We start from the raw sequence: 11,705 nt of genomic DNA on the forward strand, positions 1-11,705 counted from the left end.
AAAAAAAAAAAAAAAAAAAAAAAAAAAAAAAAAGAATACTTTTGGAAATGTTAAAGGAAAACATTAGAGAAATAAAAAATGAGATATATGCCTCCAAACCTCCAGAGGAGATAAAAGCAAAGAAAATGTAATCCATATAACAGAATATAAAGCATCAAGGAAGCATAAGAAAGAGAAAACATAAAATAAGATCACTAATTATACCAAATACATGGATCAAAACAATTCATGTAACTATTTTAAACTCCTCTATGAAAAAAAAATAATGTTTCCAAATTAGGCTAGCCAGCAAAATTCTGTTAACAGTAGTTGCCTCAGGGTAGGGAAACAGGGCAATGGGAGACCAGAGGGAAAGGGAAATTACTTTTCACTTTTATGAAAAGGTACTATTGTACATTTTGAATTTTATTATTATGTTTTGCTTATTCCAAATAATAAATGCATAATAAAATTAAACCATATGGTATAGATGTTTTGTTAAGTGTTAATTTTATATTGATATAGGGTATATTTACAATGATTACATAACAGCCATAAACCTTTAGGCACGAAATCATATTGTATTGAAATATATAAAGTCCAAATATTTAGAAATACCCTGGGAAACTATATATATATCTATATAGCTATATAGACTAGAAAAGATAATAGTGGTGAGAAACTGTGACATAACACAGCAGTCTTTGGCAGATGAAGTAAGAAAAAATAAAGGTACAAAGGTATTGAGAATCTAAATGATAATAGGTGATTGATTAATTAGCCACTCATTCAGCAAATATTTATTGAATGTGTCTGATGTGCACCATGCCCTTTGCGGGATACCAGGAATACAGCAATAGATAAAGTCTCCATCCTGGAACTTGCCTTCAAATGATATTTCTTTTTTTTTTTTTTCTTTTAAACATCTTTATTGGGGTATAATTGCTTTACAATGGTGTGTTAGTTTCTGCTTTATAACAAAGTGAATCAGGTATACATATACATATGTTCCCGTATGTCTTCCCTCTTGCGTCTCCCTCCCTCCCACTCTCCCCATCCCACCCCTCCAGGCTGTCACAAAGCCCTGAGCTAATATCCTGTGCCTTGCGGCTGCTTCCCCCTAGCTATCTACCTTACTACGTTTGTTAGTGTGTATGTGTCCATGACTGACTCTCGCCCTGTCAAAACTCACCCTTCCCCCTCCCCATATCCTCAAGTCCATTCTCCAGTAGGTCTGCGTCTTTATTCCTGTCTTACCCCTAGGTTCTTCATGACATTTTTTTCCCCTTAAATTCCATATATATGTGTTAGCATACGGTATTTGTCTTTTTCTTTCTGACTTACTTCACTCTGTATGACAGACTCTAGGTCTATCCATCTCATTACAAGCTCAATTTCATTTCTTTTTAAGGCTGAGTAATATTCCATTGTGTATATGTGCCACCAAATGATATTTCTTGAACCTTGTATCTCATAAATGGAGAACACACATTTTTCAATGTCAGTGAAACATTTATAAATATTGATAAAATATGAAGTTTTGAAGGAAATACCAGATAACCCCAAACTTGAAATTGTATTGGCCACCTTCTCCAACCACAATGCAATAAACCAGAAATTTACAAATGTTTAAGTAAAAAAGTCCAACCGTTAAAAAACCCCCAAATAGGGCTTCCCTGGTGGCGCAGTGGTTGAGAGTCCACCTGCCGATGCAGGGGACACGGGTTCGTGCCCCGGTCCGGGAAGATCCCACATGCTGCAGAGCGGCTGGGCCCGTGAGCCATGGCCGCTGAGCCTGCGCGTCCGGAGCCTGTGCTCCGCAACGGGAGAGGCCACAACAGTGAGAGGCCCACGTACCGCAAAAAAAAAATAAAAAGAAAAAAAAGAAAACACCCCCAAACAGTCCTGGGACTTCCCCGGTGGTCCAGTGGTTGACTCCACGCTTCCGGGCTTCCCTGGTGGCGCAGCGGTTAAGAATCTGCCTGCCAGTGCAGGGGACACAGGTTCAATTCCTGGTCTGGGAGGATCCCACATGCCTCGGAGCAACTAAGCCCGTGCGCCCCAACTACTGAGCCTGCGCTCTAGAGCCCGTGAGCGACAACTACTGAGCCTGCGTGCAACAGCTACTGAAGCCCGCGGGCCTAGAGCCTGTGGTCCGCAGCAAGAGAAGCCACCGCAATGAGAAGCCCGAACGCAGCAAGGAAGACCCAACCCAGCCAAAAAAAAAAAGACTCCACGCTTCCACTGCAGGGCGCACGGGTTCAATCCTTGGTCGGGGAACTAAGATCCCACATGCTGTGTGGCATGGCCCAAAACAAAACAAAACAAAACAACAAAAACCCCACCAAAACAGTCCTAAATAATTCTTTGATCACTGAGAAAATCTGAATTGCAAACACAGATGATTATAAACAGATGAGAATGTATCATGGCAAAACTTGAAGAATGGGTGTAAATGACACCAGATTACTGAGTACTTATGATTAGCACTTATGATTGGTATCAGAGATATTTCATAAATTATCTTATATAATCCTCACAACAGATATGGCGTAATGCCTCTGTTGTAAATAGGCACTCATAAAAATTTGCCAAAGCAGGGTATGTGGCTCAGAGAGATTAAGTAACTTGCTTAAAACCACACAGCTGACACCAGTCAAACTGGGACTTGTACTCATGCCTGGCAGACTCCTGTGCTTGTAATTGCTGTGCCACCATCAACATGATTGATGGAATATGCAGAGGGGAGGAGCCGGTGATTTAAGCTGGCTTTAACCGAAACCTGTTTCTCAGGCTTTTTGCTTACCTGTTCTTTGTCTCTTTCTTCCCTCTCCTTTTCTTTCTTTCATATGACAAAGGTTTATTGGGTACTTACTGTGTACCGGATATTGTTCAATATGCTGGGGATTCAATTGGGGAGAGGCAAACAAGTCAGCAATACATATACAACTTTAGGGAGAAATACGTGTTGTGAAGAAAAAGGAAACAAGATAAGGAGGTAGACTGACAGGCTATTTTAGTTAGCGAGGTCAGGGAAGGTCTCTCTGAGGCAGTGACCTTCAGGAAGGGAGTGGGATTTGGGAGGAAGAGTGTTCCAGCGAAGGCAACAGTAAGGGCAAAGGTCCTGGGAAAACGGGCTTGGCCTGCAAAGAATGGGCACAGCTGGCACTTCCCTGGTGGTCCAGTGTTTAAGACTCTGCACTTCCACTGCAGGGGGCATGGGTTCGATCCCTGGTCGGGGAACTAAAATCCCTCGTGCTGCATGGCGTGGCCAAAAATAAATACTTAAAAAAAAAAAAAGGGACCTCCCCGGTGGTCCAGTGGCTAAGACTCCATGTTCCCAATGCAGGGGGCCCAGGTTCAATCCCTGGTCAGGGAACTAGATCCCACATGCCGCAACTAAGAGTTTGTATGCCGCAACTAAAGATCCCGCATGCTGCAACTAAGACCGGGCGCAGCCAAATAAATAAATATATACACATTTTATAAATAAATATTAAAAACAAAATAAACATGAGGAAGCACGGGGAAGACAGGTGCGGAGGGCAAGGGAGAAAGGAGAGTAGAGGACAGACAGAGAGGCAGGAGGAGGAGGAACCAGCACAAGGATACCCTAGCAAAGGGGGAGGAAAACCAGGAGAGTGTGCTGTCCCGGAGGCCAACACAGTGCTTCAAAGAGTGAGTGCATTTAACAACTCTGTTAAATGCTGCTAAGAGAGTGAATACTGACCGTTGGGCTTGGCATTATCTCAACAAGGGTACTCTTCATCGGAGTGGTTGGGATGTGAATGGAGAAGAAAGGATGACCAGACATTTGAGGAATGCATTTAACATGAATGACCAAAAAAACAAACAGAAGAACGGAAATTGCAGGGAATAGATATCATAAGAAGCACTGGTGGAAAGATGAGGAAGTTCTGAGGATAGGGCCGTGCAGTGTTGCCATGTGAGGCAAGAAGGGGAATTTCAGAGAGCAGAAGAGAGTGTGGAGTAGAGAAATCATAGGATGGTTGGGTGTGCTAAGAGCCCACTTGTGATTTGTTGTTACACATTCAAAGTGAGATTTGTCAGCCCACTTGTTTATCCCCAGCCGTGCTCAGTTGCTCAGGGAAAGTCTCACTGTTGGTGGAGTTTGGTTTGATCCTTCTTGCAGTTTTGCAAGGAAAATGGTGGGACAAGAGCACTAAGAGTGTGTGCGAAGGAATCATTATAGTCATGGACCTAGACTGGGTGAAGTGGGATGTGAAGATGTGAAGAGGGTGACGGGCAGTGAAAATGTGGACTAAAGAACCTGAAAGGTTAACGGATTGTTGAACTGAGGATATCAGAGAGGGGACTAGAAGGATGGATAGTAGTGGGGTGCTGGGAATCAGAAGGTTGGAAGAGGTGCAGTTACTGGTAATGACAGGGCTCTAGGGTTTGGCCATTGGAGCGTGTGGCTGAGGAGGGGTGGAAGAGAAGAGGGCAAGGAGCTGAGAGGTTGGGCTGTTGGATGGATTATCTCAGTGGATGTCTCAGTTACACAAATGAAGACATGATTAAAGATGGAGAAGTAAACATAAGCCAAATGCTCAAGCCCTTGATGAAGCCGGTAGATGTCACAGGATGGTTGCCCCAGGAAGGGTAATGGCTGGTCTAGTCTCCTGGCATGTGCTTCAAAGAGGCTGGGGTTTTGGAGGGAGGAGAAATTTTTTGGAAGCAAAAACATACGGTAAGAAAGACAACTGCCTCATCTCAGAATTTGTGGAATGTGGGAGAAAAAAATATTTCTTCAAAGGGTTGCAAGGGGGTAGTGGCTTTGGAGGAGCACCAAGTTTCTGAGAGCAAGAAGGCAAAGGGAAAACCAAGAGAAGAGGTGGATGATTTGGGGCATCTTGTTGACCTTAAATCTCAGAGGGTCCAATGAGAGGATCTGGAGCAGGAAAGGGAGGAGGTAGGAGATTGAACCCAAGAGGGGATGAACAGAGTCATGTGGGGATAAGTCAAGGTGACAATGGGTATGTTGGCAAGTGTGGACTCCTGGCGTGTTGACAGTGAAAGCGTTATGACTTTGCTTCCTGGGCTCTAGGTGCTGTGCTGTTCTCTTCATGCCCCTCGGCTTTACAGCAGCTCTTTGGCTTCTGTCTGTGGTTCCTGTCTTCTAGGCCTCAGATCTGTGTCCACGAGGCTGGGCTGGGACTAGCACCCCACACAGGCCCATGTTGTCTTCCTCATCCTACGCTTCTACCTCGGTCCCTGCAAACTGCCTTCCTCCTTCCTTGGCCGGAAACTCCATGCGAAGTGTCTCAGGCATATCAACTCCCCGCCCACCAGGGAGGCCCAGACAGTCTTGGGTCCTGCTTCGGTTCCCAGCTGGGACACTTTCTACTTCTTCTTTCCTTTATAATAGAGAAAAATTAGGAACTGCCTAAATGTCCCCCTAGGCCATGTCACATTCATAAAGTAAACTAATATACAGCCATCTGTATAGACAGATGAGACAAAGAGACTGTCTAATGACATAAAAAGCTGTTCATAAACATATTATACATACATTTATTTATTTATTTATTATTTTTGGCTGCGTTGTGTCTTTGTTGCTGCTCGCAGGCTTTCTCTAGTTGCAGCGAGCGGGGGCTACTCTTTGTTGCGGGGCGCAGGCTTCTCGTTGCGGTGGCTTCTCTTGTTGCAGAGCATGGGCTCTAGGCACGCGGGCTTCAGTAGTTGTGGCGTGAGGGCTCAGTAGTTGTGGCGCACGGGCTTAGTTGCTCTGCGGCATGTGGGATCTTCCCGGACCAGGGCTCGAACCCGTGTCCCCTGCATTGGCAGGCGGATTCTTAACCACTGCGCCACCAGGGAAGTCCCCAAAATCTGTTCATAACATATTGTTTTATTAAAAGAGCAAGCTAGTTAGCATGATGTACAGTAAGATTAAAGTTTGTAAAAATATGTACATTTTGATAAAAGAGACTGTAAGCACACCAAAATGGCGATGGTGGTTATCTCTGGGTGTTGGGATTGAGGGCCATTTGAATTTTCTTTTTAGGGTCTTCTGTATTCTCTAAGTTGCCCAATTGTTGCCTCCAATTCGCCTCCCTCTCACTCTCCACCCTCTCAAGGCTGCCACCACCACTCTGTTGAATACTCTCTTGTCTTTGTTGTGAAGTACAGGGGACATTTCTTCACTTTGATCTGACCTGGCCTAAGCAGTGTCTGGCACAGCTGAGCACCCTTTCTTTGTTTCTGAACCCTCCTGGTTTTCCAGTGCTCTCAGCACTTCTCCCTCCCCTAGTTGCCTCCTCTTCCTCTGACCATCCTTACCTCCACCAGGATTCCGTTTTGAAGGCCCCTTCTTCTTTCTAGGGTCCTCATCCACTCGCCTAGTTGTGTGAATTCCATCTCACATGTCAATTGCCTACCAGAATCTCTACCGCGAGGTCCCATGAGCATTTCAAACTTAACAAGTCCCACCCTGAGTTCATTACCTTTCTCTCCCAACCCTTCCAACCGCTCTAACTCCATCCCTTCTCTTCCTGTGTCCCCACTGTGAGCACACGGCACTTCCTTCAATCTGGTTGTCCTGGCTGGGAACGTTCAGCTCCTTCTCTGCCCTCCCTTTGTTCCAATAGAATTGCTCACCATCTGTTATTTCTACCTCCTCATTAGCCCTAGGATTTAACCTGTTTCTCTCCAGCATCAAGGCACCATCAGCTCTTGCCTGTATTGCTACCAAAAACTCCTAGCTGATCCGTCTCAAGTCTTGCCCTCTCACAGTCCATTTTTCCTCCAGTATAGCAGGAATAGGTTTCTAAAAGTCCTTTAGGGAATTCCCTGGCTGTCCAGTGGTTAGGACTCGGTGCTTTCATTGCCGTGGGCCGGGTTTCAATCTCTGGTCAGGGAACTAAGATCCCTCAAGCTGCGCAGCCAGAAAAAAAAAAAAAAAAATTCCTTTAGTAAATGCCGAGTGGCTATTACATCCCAGGCACTGTGCTGGGGCATAGTTACAATCAGACAGACAAGGTCTCCCCTTTCATGGAATTCACTTTTTAGTGTGTATTAGAGGAGGAGGGGTAATAAACATAAATAAATGAATGACATAGTAAAATAACTGTGATACGTGCTCAAAGAAAATAAAAGAGTAATGTGATAGAGAGTGATGGGGGTAAGGGATCCTTGTAAATTTCATGGAAGCAGGGACCATTCTCTTGTTTTTTTTCCCCCACTGCATCTCTAACACAAAGCCGTGTGTGCATTCAATCAGTATTTAGTAAGTGAATTATTAAGGTGGGCAAATTTGTAAATTAAACGTTTTTATTACAGAAGTACTGTGTGTTCACGAAAGAAAAATGAGCTGGACAGCAAAACAAAATGAATAAACAAATCCTTAGTAATCCCGCTGCTCGGAGATAACAATATGCTTTCATGTAGGAGATGGCAGGAATTTAGGGAGAGGTTATTTTTCTGGCCAAGGGAGTGGGGAAAAGTTCTCTTTCCCCTCAATCCACCAGGGACCTAGGCTGCCCTTTTATGGCTGTAGGGGATTTACAAGGTATTATCAGGGGGTGTCTCCCCTCATCTGGGGTCAAGGAAGGCCTCCCTTCCTAAGGAAGTGAGCTTTAGGCTGAGAAGGAATTAATTGTGCAAGAAAACAGGGAAGTTCCACACTGAGAGAGTGTGGTGTCTTCATTTAGAGCCCCTGGCTCGAGGATAGGGAGGGGGCAGGAAGCAGGATGAGATCAGCCTGTGGAGGTTGGCAGCGGCCACATTAAAAGGGCCTTGTTTGTCATCTAGATCTAACTGCCAGATTATAGAACTAAAGAATATAGATGAACAGATTAAAAAAACACCCAGAGGAAATAATCAGCCAGATCCAGAATGAGGAACATTCTACAGCACAAGTGATTTAGTTTCTCATTGAATCAGTGGACTGAAAGTAAAAAAGGGAAGGAGGTCTGTTATAGAAAAACAACAAAAACACTTAAGAGAGATAACAACCGAAAGCCATGTGTAGATCTTATTCATTTCTTGATTGTAACAAACCAACTGTAAAAGCCATTTCTGAGATAATTCAAGAAATATGAGGGCTTTCCTGGTGGCGCAGTGGTTGAGGGTCCGCCTGCCGATGCAGCGGACACGGGTTCGTGCCCCGGTCCGGGAAGATCCCACATGCCGCGGAGCGGCTGGGCCCGTGAGCCATGGCCGCTGAGCCTGCGTGTCCAGAGCCTGTGCTCCGCAACGGGAGAGGCCACAACAGTGAGAGGCCCGCGTACCACAAAAAAAAAAAAGAAAAGAAACTTGAATATGAACTGGGTATTGTGATAAGATATTAAAGAATAATTGTTAATTTTATTGGGTATGATAATGGCATGGTGGTTACATTTTTTAAAAGCCTTCATTAGTTATAGATGCATATAAGTGAGCTAACTGATGTCTGGGGTGTGCCGTAAAACACTCTGGGAAACAGCTGGGGGCGTGTGATATTGTGATGTAAGAAATACATATTTTGGTCTTCATCCCAGATTCTTGGCTCAAAAGTGTGGAAAACCCTTGGAATTTCCTGAGTGATAAGAGGTGAGAGGAGTGTCTTTTGTTATACATAAGAGGCCCCTTTGACTATACCTGAGTTTATGTTAATGAGGTGACTTTTGGTGGGTCCTGGATAGCTTTAGGATTATTCCTCAGGAATAATCTCCTGTGTGTCTGGTTGGCATACAGCCATCTATGATTGTTTAATAGTGAACTGTGGGTCCTGTATGAACCCGAACGTGCTGTTGTATCCTGAGCACTTATAAACAAAGATACTGCCCCTCAATTAGTCACTCTCACAATCCATTTTAGTAAAGGTCCTTCAGGAAGCTGATGATACCAATCTACAAAATGAAGCAACTCCTTCACAACTATATTCCTGGTTTCAGTAGATCCATGGTTTTTGCCTTCCCCCCATGCTGACTACCTTCTTGGTGAGCAGAGGCCTTAGAGGTACTTTCTGTTGTCCCAGCCTAATTATTTACTGGATAGCTTTGAGGCTGGTGGCCAAAACTCAGACTGACTCAAACCCAAGCTTAGTCTAGCACCAAAGTCCAAACCAGAACTCTTTTCAAATTTCATTTTAGCTATTACAAATAATTACCAAGGGATTGTATATTTCACTTTTTTTCTTATTGGTTTGCATTTCCTTATGCATCTAGTGAAACAACTTCCTGGGAGTTGAATCCAATTTTAAATTCCATTTGTTACTTTTACCTTTAGTAACTGAGTGCAGCACAGCTGCTGCTCCATGCCATGGGTGACCACGTGGCCACCCAGGAATCAAAGGTTCTGCATCTCCCATCTTTTTATCCTTTCTCCTCTCAAACCACATATTTCTGTGAGCTAGGGCCAGTCTAGCTAATCTCACTTCTGACACCAACTATTAGCTGTTTTTACTAATAGCACTTTTGACACCAAATAGGTGTTTTGTTTTTGTTTGTTCTCTCACACCAACCAATTCTCCAACTACCCTGACACCAGCTGGGTGTCCTACAATTCAATCAATTCTTTTTTATTTTTTAAATAGGGTATGTATGTATGTATTTATTTATTTTGGCTGCGTTGGGTCTTCGTTGCTGCACACAGGCTTTCTCTAGTTGTGGTGAGCAGGGGCTACTCTTCGTTGCAGTGCATGGGCTTCTCATTGCAGTGGCTTCTCTTTTTGCGTACCACGGGCTCTAGGCACGTGGGCTTCAATAGTTGCAGCACACGGGCTCAGTTGTTGCAGCACGTGGGCTCTAGAGCGCAGGCTCTGTAGTTGTGGTGCACAGGCTTAGTTGCTCAACGGCATGTGGGATCTTCCCAGACCAGGGATTGAACCTGTGTCCCCTGCGTTGGCAGGCAGATTCTTTACCACTGCGCCACCAGGGAAGTCCCAATTCAATCACTCCAGACACGGAATTTTTCCCTTTCTATACTTTGTGATAAGAGTCATTAAGCCCGGCCCAGAGTGAGCACAGACTGCCACAGGTTAAGGGCTCAGTCCTAAAAGACTGCCCCCACTTCAGATGCTAATTGCAAGCCCTGGGCCCTCCGACCAACTGACTATAAACTGAGGCTTCCTGGGATCTCCTTCTCAGGTTCAATAATTTGCTAAAATGGCTCACAGAACTCAGGAAAAGAGTTTACTAATTATTACTGGTTTGTTGTAAAGGAATTGCAAAATGGAAAAGAGGTATAGGGCAAGGTGTGGTGAGGGAAGAGGGGGTAGCCTGGAGCTTCCATGTTCTCTCCAGGTGTGCCAGCCTCAGTACCTCAGTGTGTTCATTAACCCAGAAGCTCTCTGAACCCCATCGTTTAGGGATTTTTATGCAGGTTGCTTGGTGATTAACTTAATCTCCAGCCTCGCTCCTCTCCCCTGGAGAGTAAGGGGTGGGGCTGAACGTTTCAGCCCTCTCTAATCATGCCGTTGGTTCCTCTAGTATCTAACTTCCATCCTGAAGTTAAATAAGGGCCCACCTAGAGTTACCTTATTAAACTCAGGTGTGGTTGAAAGCGGCTTATTATGAGTAACAAAAGATGCTCCTCTCACCTCTGTCACTCAGATTATAGAAGCTCTTGTGCCAGAAATGGGGCACGCAGACCAAATATATATTTCTTATATTATCACATTATCACAGGGAGTAATAATAAAATTTGAAAAATGTTGATAATTGTTGAAGCTGGGTGATGGGCACATAGAGATTCATTATGTTGAATCTTCTGGGCTTTTGTGTATATTTGGAAACTTTGATAATAAGATAGTTATAATAAAAGAGGATGACAGAAAGAGAAGCAACTTACAAGCCATACTAAAGAGTCTGAAATTTTAAACTTTTTTTTTGAAATAATTTTAGATTTATAGGTGGGGTGCAAAGACAGTAGAGTGTTCCCAAATACTCCTCACACATCTTCCTTATTACTTCTTCTATAACCACAGCGTGTTTATCAAAACTAAGAAATTAGCATTGATACAATACCATTAGCTAAACTGAAAACTTTATTTGAATTTCTCCAGTTTTTCCATTAATTTTTTTTTTCTGTTCCAGGGTCCAAACCAGGATACTGCATCGTATTTAGTTGTCATGTCTCCTTAGTCTCTTCCAATCTGTCACCGTTTCTTGGTCTTTCTTTGCTTTTCGTGACTTTGATGCTTTTGAAGAACAGCAGTCAGGGGTTTTGTAGACTGTCCCACAGATTGGTTTTGTCTGGTGTGTTCTCATGATTAGTCTAAAGTTATGGATTTGGGGGAAGAATACTACAGAGGGGATGTGGCCTTATTGCATCATGTCAGGGAGCATGACGTCAGCATGACTTCTTATTTCTTATAAACCTAGTCACTTGGTGCAGGTGGTGTCTGCCAGGTTTCCCCACTATTTTTCCCTTTCTATACTTTGTGATAAGAGTCATTAAGCCCGGCCCACACTCACGGGGATTTTAAAAGTAGAGGAAAGTTCATTGAAGGGATTTAAGCAGGGAGTAATGTTTCGAATGTCTGTTTTGGAAGGAACACGAGATATGGTGGCATTTGCAGTGGGACTGGACATAAACTGCTGGATGTTGAGTGACCAGCAGCCTGACTCAGCTGGAGCTGGTTCTTTATGGGCCGTGAAGGATGAGAGAAGGTGGAGTCAGGGATGGCCATGAAGTTTCTAACTTGGACAGTTGGGTGGCTGGGGTCTTTCACTGACTCTAAACCAAGGTTGTGAGTGCCCCTAGGAGGTTGCATGCCTCCCCTG

The 11,705-nt window shown here is 44.1% G+C and overlaps 1 long non-coding RNA gene across 1 annotated transcript in view; it reads left to right on the forward strand.

Annotated features, from left to right (window-relative positions):
- Window positions 1–11,686, forward strand: part of LOC112393564 (uncharacterized) — a 14,102-nt gene extending 2,416 nt beyond the window's left edge. Inside the window, exon 3 of the long non-coding RNA XR_003001955.1 lies at window positions 11,016–11,686. This is a non-coding gene — a long non-coding RNA (uncharacterized LOC112393564). The remainder of the gene's footprint in view (window positions 1–11,015) is intronic.
- Window positions 11,687–11,705: the final 19 nt, after the last annotated feature.

Source organism: Neophocaena asiaeorientalis, unplaced genomic scaffold (genome assembly GCF_003031525.2).
Source record: "Neophocaena asiaeorientalis asiaeorientalis breed wild unplaced genomic scaffold, Neophocaena_asiaeorientalis_V1.1 scaffold129, whole genome shotgun sequence".
Classification (NCBI taxonomy): Eukaryota; Metazoa; Chordata; class Mammalia; order Artiodactyla; family Phocoenidae; genus Neophocaena; species Neophocaena asiaeorientalis.